The sequence below is a fragment of the Fistularia commersonii genome, chromosome 18 (assembly GCF_037954325.1).
Source record: "Fistularia commersonii isolate RoL2024-O1a breed Wild chromosome 18, RoL_Fcom_v1.0, whole genome shotgun sequence".
Classification (NCBI taxonomy): domain Eukaryota; kingdom Metazoa; phylum Chordata; class Actinopteri; order Syngnathiformes; family Fistulariidae; genus Fistularia; species Fistularia commersonii.
Genome location: NC_141301.1, coordinates 1400001 through 1411299, shown reverse-complemented (window position 1 = coordinate 1411299; position 11299 = coordinate 1400001).

Below are 11299 nucleotides of genomic sequence, written 5' to 3'. Positions count from 1 at the left end.
CCATCTGAGGACCTCCCGCCTCGACGTCTCGCGCCGACTCCTTCCACAGGACCTCCCGCCCCGTTGTTGTGCCGAGCTCGCCGCTCGCCTGGTCGCCGCACAAGTCGCACATCGTGGAAGCCGTCGTTCCACTTCTACTTCCTGCTGATATCTGCGATACCCCATGCTAACATTCGAAAAATAAATTTGGGCTGCGGTATGCTCCTAGCGTGAAGCTTCTGATGCTTTTAGCCTAGCTGTTGCTAGCTAAAGAAGGCCTCTCTGCAAGCTAGCTTTTGTGAAGTTACCGGTAAACTGCTTTTAGCATCCGCTCACCTGTGAATGAGCGGCGAGGAGTTGGAGAGCAACGGAGGCAACGTTTATGTTGTGAGCTCCTCGGTGAAGAGCTAGCGCACTCTGAGGCTTGAGGGGAGCCCGGGGAAAAGACTTTTTCCAACCAACACCTTTATGACTTTTAATTGCAAGGGATCCCGGTCCTGAATTCTCACCGGCTCAACGCGGCGAAGGTCAACTCATCCTGCGATCCAGTCCATCCCAGTTTTCATTTTCTGAAACGACTCCGAGGTGCAAATACTTCTGATCCGCCGGATCAGAGCGAACGTCCCGTCCCTTTTGATCCGCTCATCGCAAAATGACACGACCGCTGTCAAAAATGAACGCCGCTTCCCTCAGAATACTCGACGACGCTGCCGATTCAAGCGGAATCCAAATACAGCAGCAGCGATCCGCGCTTTCCGATGTCTCCCTCGCCGTAATCCGCGCAACCTGTTTACTCTCAAGAGACTCTTTGAGCAGAGAAAACACATCAGGATTCAAAGCCAATTATAAAACAGCAGAAGCGGCAGCGGCGTTATCGCTACAAAACGATTTCACCGAAGCCCGAACGATCATCAGCCCTGCTGGAGGAGCGATTCACTCCGTCCATCACGGTGTCTTAGAGGGGTGAAGCCACAGCAGTGGCGAGACCTTCGGACATCAACACCGGCGTCCAACAAGGCTCTATCCTCGGTCCGCTTCTACGTACTCCAACATATTCCTAAGCCACCTCTACGGTAGCGTACTGTTTACAGGAAGAAGGTACCTTCATATCTTCTCTCACTACGTCCATAAATCTTCTCTTTGGTCTTCCTCCAGATCTCATGCCTGGCAGCTTCACCTTCAGCAACCTTCTGCCCAGATCTTCACCATGGTTTGGACATGGACACTCCTTTGTTCATGTCCAAAACATCTCAATCATCACTTTGTCTCGGTCATACATGTCCTGCACCCCTGTGACAGATTCTTCTTCTCCTTTGGGCTTTTCCCTTCCCACAGCGAGTCAACTTTCTCCATCTCACCCTATTCTCTGGATCCTCCTCTCTCACACCAACTACCTTCATATCTTCTCTCACTACGTCCATACATCTTCTCTCTGGTCTTCCTCCAGACCTCTTGCCTGACAGCTCCAATTCCAGCATCCGTCTACCAACATATTCACTATCCCTCCTCTGTCCATGACCCAACCATCTCAGTCTGGCTTCTCTGACCTTCTCTCCAAAACATCTAACATGTGCTGTTCCTCTGATAGACTCATTCCTGATCCTCTCCATCCTGGTCACTCCCAAAGAGAACCTCAACATCTTCATCTCTGCAACCTCTAGTTCTGCCTGCTGTCTTTTGGTCATTGGAACAGTTTCTAGTCCAAACATCATCTCTGGTCTCACCACTGTCTTGTACACCTTTCCTTTTATTCTGGCTGAAAGTCTTCCATCACATAGAACCCCTGACACTTTTCTTAATATGGCCCAGATCTGTTTGCGGTTGTTTGTCCGTTATATGTAGCTCTGAGACGGCCCGGCGACCAGAGCGAACCCCAGAACCCCCAGTGAATGATGAGGATCTCTGCCACGCAGTTGAATGTCCGTGGCTAGCGACAAGCTAAAACACACACTGCTCCGTCAGTCACCCAGAAGAAGGCGGCGTCTTACCGTCATCAGCACCACTCAGGGTTTGAGCTTAAATGGTGGAAGATACTTAACATCTACGGAGTCTCACATTGGAGACTCTCGGGGAGCAATTATCAGCTGACCTACAGGTTATAAACAGACAGACGTTCCGCTTTTCTTTTGCTAATTGAAGGACCGATCTTCCTTTCTGGACTTGATGGTGCTTATTACACATGCATGCCTCCTCCTGCACATAAAAATAAGACTGTTTTGAGTATTAAAGTGCCCCGCACTTCATCGCGATACATCTACAACACACCATGGGCGGTCTTTATGAGAAGACCAGATGGTGTTCATTAGCAAACAGAAGGACAGCAGCCTAGCATTTTATTCATTTGCAACGCTCTCCTGAGAGCCAATCTACTCGTGCATCTTGGTCAACTGTAAATCCAGCAGGAAGATTTAGCTGGTACGGCTACGCGCCAAATAGCTGGTGAGTATTTGGACCAAAATACCGATTAAATGTACTTTCTCAAGTTCCTCTTCAGAATCCACGGCGGCTTCCATTGTCTGCGGCGTCAGGCTGACAGCGCCCGTTTGAAATAGAAGCGCCGCTCTGGGTTTTTTTAAAAAAAAAAAAAAAAAAAAACCTTAGCGCTCCATTCGCCCAAAATCCTGTCCTTTGCGTTTGACTCACGCGCTATGCTGCTAACCTACAAAATGGAGGTTAGACCAGTTTGTGATGTGTTAAGACACACACACACACACACACACACACACCAATAGAGAAAAGGAAGGTAACACATTTGCGGGGGCAGTTCAGACAGAAATTGAATTGTTGAATCTGACTCATGTTCTACGCAGCCATTCGTCATACAGGTGTCGGGCTTCTGGCTTAGCCGTACAAAGAGCTAAGTTCAAATTCTAAATAACGCCTTTCTGTCTCAGCTGGGCAAAACACACACACACACACACATATAAATACTAAACCAATAAGGCAAATCATTACTCTGTCCGGCGCTGGATGGACTTTACAGGTGGATGAATCCTTCTCCCGATACGTGAAAGCCTACGATGTCAGCGCGTCCGTCTGGGTTTAAACTGCACGGGCCGGTTTCCCAGCCGCAGGTTGGACTTCGTCCCGGACTAATGCGAATTTCATATGGATATTTTCCGTTTAGGGTTCACTTCTCGCCAGGGTTCGATCCGGGTCCTGGTGACCGGTTTTCCTGTATACGCGTCAGTCGCTACGACGTCGCTATTAAGGCCGCTGGTCTTCTTTACCACGGTGAGCTAGCGCTGATAAGCTAATGAGCCTTGAAGTATGAATTTGCCGCTGTATTTCCAACATTTATACAAATATCCTGGTTTCCGTGAGTCTCCAGGATGCAGCTGATTAGCTCTCGTGGACCAGAAATGTACTTGCGTTACATACAGTTCTACTTTGTCTCCATAGAAACTGCAAAGTTGGTGGCTCAGTTGGTGTTCCCTCCAATGGGAAGGTTAGCATTTCCATTCCCTGGTTAGCGCCTTGCACTGCAGCTATGAACGCATCCTGAAAGTGGAGGCCGCTTTTACCGTAAAGCAACTTCATAACAAAAAAAAAAAAAATGTCACTCAAGTAATCAAAACGCGCGTGTTGTCAACAGCCAAAAAGAAAAGTGTCCGTTAACTCGGCTCCCTCCCCGTTTTCAGACTGACGTGCAAACAAAGATAAAGACGTGCTGCTCAGCTGATGATTGTTAATTTACCAGAAATCCACTACTCTCAGTGCTTTGCACCTCCCTCGCTGTCCTGTGGCTGAAAAACAATTTATATCAAATGAACCGTTTGCCGTAATCAAACGTGCAGCTTTACTCCGCCACGCCGACGATCAACTTTTTTTTACCTTCTCGAGGTTTCGGATTACGAGATGTAACCCGGCCCCCTTGCGAGAGGCTGCATCACTTGGGGGTTTGAGTGGTGAGCCGCGGCTATATGCTAAGATATGAAAACGCTAACGCTCACAGACCAGAAGCCAACACAAAAAAAACAAGCAAGCGGGGCGAATAAGTGGCCGAGGATCCGCGAGCCGTCAAACGCGGCGGGTCAATAATAGTTTCCTTTTCAGGGACTGGACGTGGGCCCTTGTCGTGGCAGCTCTTAACCCTGGCTGTACGCTACGCTGCGTCCATTATTCTACAAGCGCTCACCTCAGCCCCGCCACCGCCGTTCTCAGATCACCTGACCAGATAAGGAGCAGCGAGTCAGCAACTCACCCCGTCAGTCTGCGGCAGCGCTCCGGGCCGAACGGACGGACGGGGGCTGGGCGGTCCGCCGCCGCCGGCTCCTTCGTCCAAATCAATTCTAGAGAAAAACAAGACGGTCGTTTTACTTGGACGGAGGTCGTGGCCTATTGGCTCTCCGATAAATGCTCAGACATGGAGGCTGGGGTCGGACGCTGCTTGATCTTTGCGTGTACCGACAAAAATTCCGGTGTTCAAACTCGAACCACGTTTCCCGGGAGATGAAGCGGCCAATCAGGCAGAGGTGTGTGTGTGTGTGGGGTTATCACACTACTAGACTGCCTCTTTGACACTACTTCCCCCATGTTTTCCTAGAACGTCCAATCGCACAATCAAGCTATTCTACTCGGCTAACACACGGCAAATATCTTTTACCCGCAAGCAAAAACGTCCAGCCACAAAAGGTCTTCGCTTTACGACTTGCTCGTGAGGAGTAGCAAACCCCGGGAGTTAGGACAAGATGGGAATCATTAAAAGCAGACAGATGGAATCACAGAGCCGAGTCGGGATTACTTTTCCGAGGGAAGACATCCCGGCGGCGTAAGAGCTGAGTCACGTCTCTGAACGCCCGGCCCGAAACCTCCGGGCGCCGCTCTCGGTCCGGACCCTGGACCGGTACGATCCGGTCCCCCGTGAGGAGCTACCCGGGAGGCTTCGCCGGGTTTCCTTCAGCCGGTCGAGTCCTGCCTGTTCAGACTGGACGACTTGTGACACCGCGGTTGGTTGCACTTCAAATCCAAACAATAGCTTTTTTTTTTTTTTTTTTCTCCCCTTGGGTGCCAAACGGTTGCTCAACACCTGGCACTGCTACAGGTGTGCGTCGGCGTGGGGCAAGAGAAAAAGAAGTAATGCAAACATGTCATTTCCATGGAAAAAAAAAAAAAAAAACTTGAAAACTGCCTTGGCGTCAGCAGGGAAAAAGAAACAGTCATTCTAATTCTAGCGGCCTCCGGTTCCTGACCTTGTTTCGGGAACCGAAAAACGGCGCCGATGTGCTTCGGAGAGCCGGACGGACCAACAACCTTTCGGGAATCAGGCTGCTTCTCTGTAAATTCAGAAGAACCAGGGGTGGTGGACCTCAGCTCCGAGAACCGTTTTAGCTCCCGCCCCGAGGCAGGGGCTTTTTGCGGTTTCATGGGAACTCGTGAGGTAGCAGATACGTCTCACGGACCGCCGTGCAATGCGTCAGCTGTTTCCTTGCGACCTTCATGGACGGAAAAGTTCTGAGAACTGTCCAGCTCCGACTTTTCTGGAACTAGCATCCTCCTGGGGAAACCTTCTGGTTCTGCATACGGTAGGAACGGTGAGACACAAGCACATGTGGAAGCTCCTCGCTGAAAAACAAACCAACAAGAAGAGGAACAGAAAAGCTGTTTTGAAATTCATTCACTAGAAATGAAGGGAGGCGGCCGTTTGAGATCTTCTGCTCGTAGAGGAACGTCTACATTTAGGACCGGAATAAAACCGGAGTTAGCAAACGCAAGGTTCTTCACAAAAGCAGGAAGAAGATGAACGCTTCCACCTCCGTGTTGCCCGTCATCTTCCTCTTCTTCGATGGTTTGTTTTGGAGTGTAGATCTTCAGGTACAGACCATTGTTTCACGCCCGTTCCTTGCGTGGTCCCTCACTGCCTGGACGAATGCAAAACTAGAAGGTTCCCCTGGAGGAGCTGGACAATGCTTACATTTGATTTTACAGACTTTCCAGTTGTGGAAGCGGAAGAGAGATAACCCGTCATTATTACAAAGAAAAAAATAAAGGTTGCCCTTTATCGTACAGCCGCCATTGATCTTTCGCACGACCTCTTTACGCGTCGGCAGGGAAACGCCGGCCGCCGGCAGGGAATTTCATCCTATTTGCTTAAATTTCAACAACGCAAATATTGGCCAATACCAACACACAGCTGATGTCCTCGGCCTATTTATCCTGGACGGCGTGGATCAACAGTGCCGCACTTGAGATTCCATCGCGGCGCCATACGCAGGAGGGGGGGGGGGAATTCGGAAAATAACCACACACACACACACACACACACACACACACACACGAGAAACATTCGGGTTAAAAGGTGTGCAGAAAAGCGGACTTTTCCCCCCCAAAAGCCCCGCCGGACGGGACGGCGAAAACACAAAATGTCACCTCGGGAGATACCCGAATCCCGACAGGACGGGAAGACGGCGTGCTGCCGTCCCTCAAGAAGAAGACAATTCGGATCAAGTTGCAAAACTCTTGTCGGGCGCTAAATATAGATCACCAGGATGTTGTGGATACACTCAGAGGAGCATGGGAGAGAAAGAGCCAGAGTTTTAAGTGCAGTGTTATAGCAACGTATTCAACAGGCTGAACTTGTGTGTGTGTGTGTGTGTGCAGTGAGGCCACAAACACAGGCTGAACGCAGGGAAAGGAGTGCATGAGAAATAAAGGGAATAAAGAGAGATAAAGCTCGGTTGTCGTCCGGGGATCCTGCAGGCGGCCATTGAACCCATCCGACACCGACACGACTCTGACGTCTTCCGTCAACTTGCGTCCATTTTCCCTCCTCCTCCCTGCAGGATAGTGTGTGTGTGTGTGTGTGTGTGTTTGTGTGTGTGGCAGCAGCAGCTACAGTCAAAATAAATAAAACGCCCAAACTTTGTTAAAAATGCGGAAATGGCGTTCATTTGAAATAAATAAAAATAGCCAAGGAGGAGGAGAGGAGGGGGAGTGTTAGCCGCTTTAGCAACACAACACGTCCACCCTGCTTTACGGCTGATTAGCAACTCCGACAAGCTAACACAAGTGTCAACTTCCCCCGGTAACAGAGGCGAACACCCCGGGGGTTGTTCGGTGACGGAGACGGGGAGGGTGTTTTTTTTTTTCCAGGGGTGGTGGTAGTGGCGGTGGGGGGATTTAAGGACACATGCCCCGGCTCTGAACCCCGGGTTAGGTGGAGGTGGAGGCAGCGGCAGCGGCGGCGGCGGGGGGGAGGAGGTGGCGGAGGAGACGCCGCGCCGAAGCAGCACCGCTGGCTAAGTTAGCATGCTAATTCGCCGCTAAGCTACTCGCCCGCTGTCGTCCACTTCCGTGCGGGGAGCTAACGCTGGCTGGCGGGGGTGGAGGTGGAGGTGGAGGCTCTGAACTTTGTGGTCGGGAATGCTAGCGACGCGAAGAGGAGGAAGGTGGAGAAAATAGAAAGTTAACGAGCAAGGACCCCCGAGGCGGCGACGACGACGGCGGTGGCGGCGGCGGCTAGCACACCCGGGCGGCGAGGCGCTCCGAGCGGCGTCGGCGGCGGCGGACTGTACCCCGGTCGGCGGGCGTCTGAGGATCGAGAAGAGGCCGACGTCAGGGACAGGCGGGCCGGCCGACATTCCCCGGAGTGTCCGCCTCCTCCGCTGTTTGTGTTTCTTCTTCTTCTTTTCTTCTTCGCAAGATGGTCCCGGCGTTTGACGGCAGCCGCGCCGGGTTACCCGCTCACACGCCCCGCGGTGCGTCGGGGCTGAAGTTTGTCAGGGAAGCGGAGGACGCGTCACCTTGCCGCGGCTCTCCGAGATGCGGGAGGGCAGGACGCTGCGCTCCGACCCCCGCCTCCGCCTCCTCCTCCTCCTCCCTCTTCCTCCACCTCCACCCTCCTCCGCCCTCCTCTTCCTCCCCGATCACCGGCGTGGCCGAGCGGGCATCCGTATGTCGAGGGGACGGGACTTCCAGCGCTCCTGCTTTTACTTTCAAACTTTTTTTTTTTTTTTTTTTTTTTTTTTTTTTTTGGAGATAAAATAAGATAGTTGGAGGAGTGGAGCTTCTAGCTGGAGGAGGAGGAGGAGGAGGTTCCTGCTCACCTGCTGCTGTTAGGTTTTTGCATCAAGTCTGTAAAAATAAACATCTGAAGGATCTTCTACCCATGGATGGAGTCTTACTTAGCCAACGACAGGGGTTCTGACCCGCCATCAGCAGGTGGAGCATCGGACAAAGGTCAGGAGAAGATCTCCCGCCGGAGGTTATAGAAACCGCCGCCCTCACCTCCAGGAGCTCCTCTGCATCTCCAGAGCAGCATCGCCGAATCTGATCTGAGATGGACCAAACCATCTGAGTTGAACTGGACCATGTGAGATGGACCAAGCCATCTGAGACGGACCAGACCATCTGAGATGGACCAAGCCATCAGACAGACCAGACCATCGCAGGTGGACCGAGTGATCAGAGATGGGCCAAACCATCTGAGACGCACTAGACCATCTGAGATGGACCAAGCCATCAGAGACAGACCAAGCCGTCTGAGACGGTCCGAACCATCGCAGGTGGACCAAATCATCTGAGATGGACCAACCATCAGAGATGGACCAAACCATCTGAGATGGACCGGACCATTGGAGGCGGACCGCATGATCAGAAAAGGGACAAGCCATCAAAGATGGACTGAACCATCTGATACGGACCAAACCATCAAAGACATACCAAACCATCTGAGATGGTCCGAACCATTGCAGGTGGACGGAATCATCAGAGATGGACTAAACCATCTGACCGGACCATGGCAGGTGGTTCGGCCCATCTCCAATCATTTGGTCCACCTATGATGGTCCAGTCCATCTCAGATTGTTCGGTCCATATGAGATGGTTGGGCCATCTACAATGGTCCGCACCATCGCAGGTGGACCGAATGATCAGAGATGGACCAAACCATCTGAGACCAACAGACCATCACAGGAAGACCAAACCATCTTAGATGGACCAAACCATCTGAGACGCACCGGACCATCGCAGGCGGACCAAACCATCAGAGATGGACCCAACCATCTGACGCAGGACTGAACCAGCAGAGGTGGACCGAACCATCAAAGATAGACCGAACCGTGGAAGATGGACCGAACCATCCGATATGAACCGAAACAAACAACTAATTGATTCGGACCGAACCACCAGAGATGGATCAAACCATCGGTCCACAGGCCCGCTCTACCTGCCGATAGTTTCCATGCATTTTACATAACCCACTATTTTCCGGGTGTCGAATGACCAAAGTTGCAGATCTGAAAAATACAAGCTGCGTCATGTGACCCCGCGGGGAGCCTATCAGGCGCTCCGGATGGGGGAAACATCTCGGAACGTCTCATCCGACCGCTCTGTTTTACACGATGAATGAATGAAACGGGGGCGGGAAGCGATTGAATAATTCCAAGCTCTGGGCGTTTCTGCTGTCAAACGGCGGCGCCCGAGGCGGCGTGAAGGGAGCAGCCGGGGGGCACGCTGCGCCCCACATCTGTGTGTTGTGATAAAAATGCAAGGAGTCGGCGCCCCCCCCCCCCCCCCCCCACACACACACACACTCCGGCGGAGGTGTGTTTTCACCCGTTCTTTGGCGAGCAGAGGAATGAGCTCAATTAGACGAGGAAATGAGAGGAGCGGAGGAGGAGGAGGAGGAGGAGGAGGTGGGGGGGGTGGAAAGAGAGAGAGAAATGAAACACCAGAGGAAGGTCAAGAGAATCTAAGAAAAGGAGCGGTCGGGAACGAGTGAAGAGGAGAGAGAGAGAGAGGGAGACGAGTGGGGGGGAGATGGAGAGGATGAGAAAGTGAAATAATGTTGTCATGGAAACTGGCATGGATCTGAAGAGCAAAACAAGAATGTAAATTGGTGTACCCATAGGGAATGTGGAGGGGGGTTAAGGGAGGGGGTCCCCGGTGGTATTATATGGAAATGAGTGTGTGTGTGTGTGGAGGGGGGTCCCACACACACCCCGGGGGGGGGTAGAATCCACCCCCCCACCCACCCCGAGGATAAAGTTGCCCCCCCCCCTCCCTTCTCGTCTTTTCCGTCCCACCGCCGGAATCCCATCATTAGGTTCAATTTTCGAGGCGGCCCGAGATGATGTGAATGTTGCCAAGGAACGGCCGGTTTCCGTGGCGACAAACACCACATCTCACTCCCTTTTGTGCGGCAATGTCAAGTCCCTCACCTTCAGTCCTCGCCTGCCGCTTCTCGCACGGAAAGCACGCGCCGGACGACAATGAGCCCGAGTGTGTGTGTGTGTGTGTGTGTGTGTGTGATCACTTTGCATCCTCTCCTTGCACACCAACTAACTTCCTGTCCATCCATAAACCTCCTCTCTGGTCTTTCTCCAGACCTCCAACGTCACCCTCCCTCCATCCAGATCTTCTCCTTCACCACCCAGATCATCCTGAGGTCCACCATTCATACATCTGGACAGGTTTGGGTCTCAGATGAACCTGCTGCATGTTTTGTAGGAGGTTAATTTGTGTGTGATGGAGGCCGCAAATACACGCATGTGACCTTTGACCTCTAAAAGCACCACAACGTACGAGAACTCCTGAGACGTGGAAACACGGCAGAGATCCCATCACAGCAGGATGGAGCTGTAAATCTGCACAGATCATCTGAGATGGTGGACCAAACCATTTGAAATGGACCGAACCATTGGAGGTGGAACGAACCATTTGAGATGGACCATCAGAGATGAATCTAACTATTAGAGATGGACAAAGCTATCAGAGGTTGACTCAACCATCTAATATGGACCAAACCATCGCAGGTGGACCAAACTATCGGATATGGATTAAGCCATCAAAAATGGACCAAACCACCGGAACAGGACTGAACCATCTGAGACGGACCAAACCATTGGAGGTGGACCAAGTTATCGGAGATGGTCCAAGCCATCAGAGATGGACCGAACCATCAGAAATGGAGCAAACCATCAAAAACAAACCAAACCGTAGAAGATGGACCAAACCATCTGATATGAACTGAAACCAACAGCGATGGTCCGAGCCATCGGAGTTGGACTGAACCACCGGAGATGGATCAAACCATCTCCGCAGAATGGAAAACCGCTCTGCTCCACAGGCCCACTCTGCCTGCCGATAGTTTCTGTAGTTTTCCATGCATTTATATAACCCACTATTTTCCGTGTGTGTGTGTGTGTGTGTGTGTGTGTGTGTGTGTGTGTGTGTGTGTGTGTTGAATGAAAAAGACCGAAGTTCAAGATCTGAAAAATACAAGCTGCGTCCTTCTTGATATTCCTGTTAAACGTGTTTTTTCCTCCATCATTGTATTGTTTGGTTATGCGGTGTGTGAGTGTGTGTGTGTGTGTGTGTG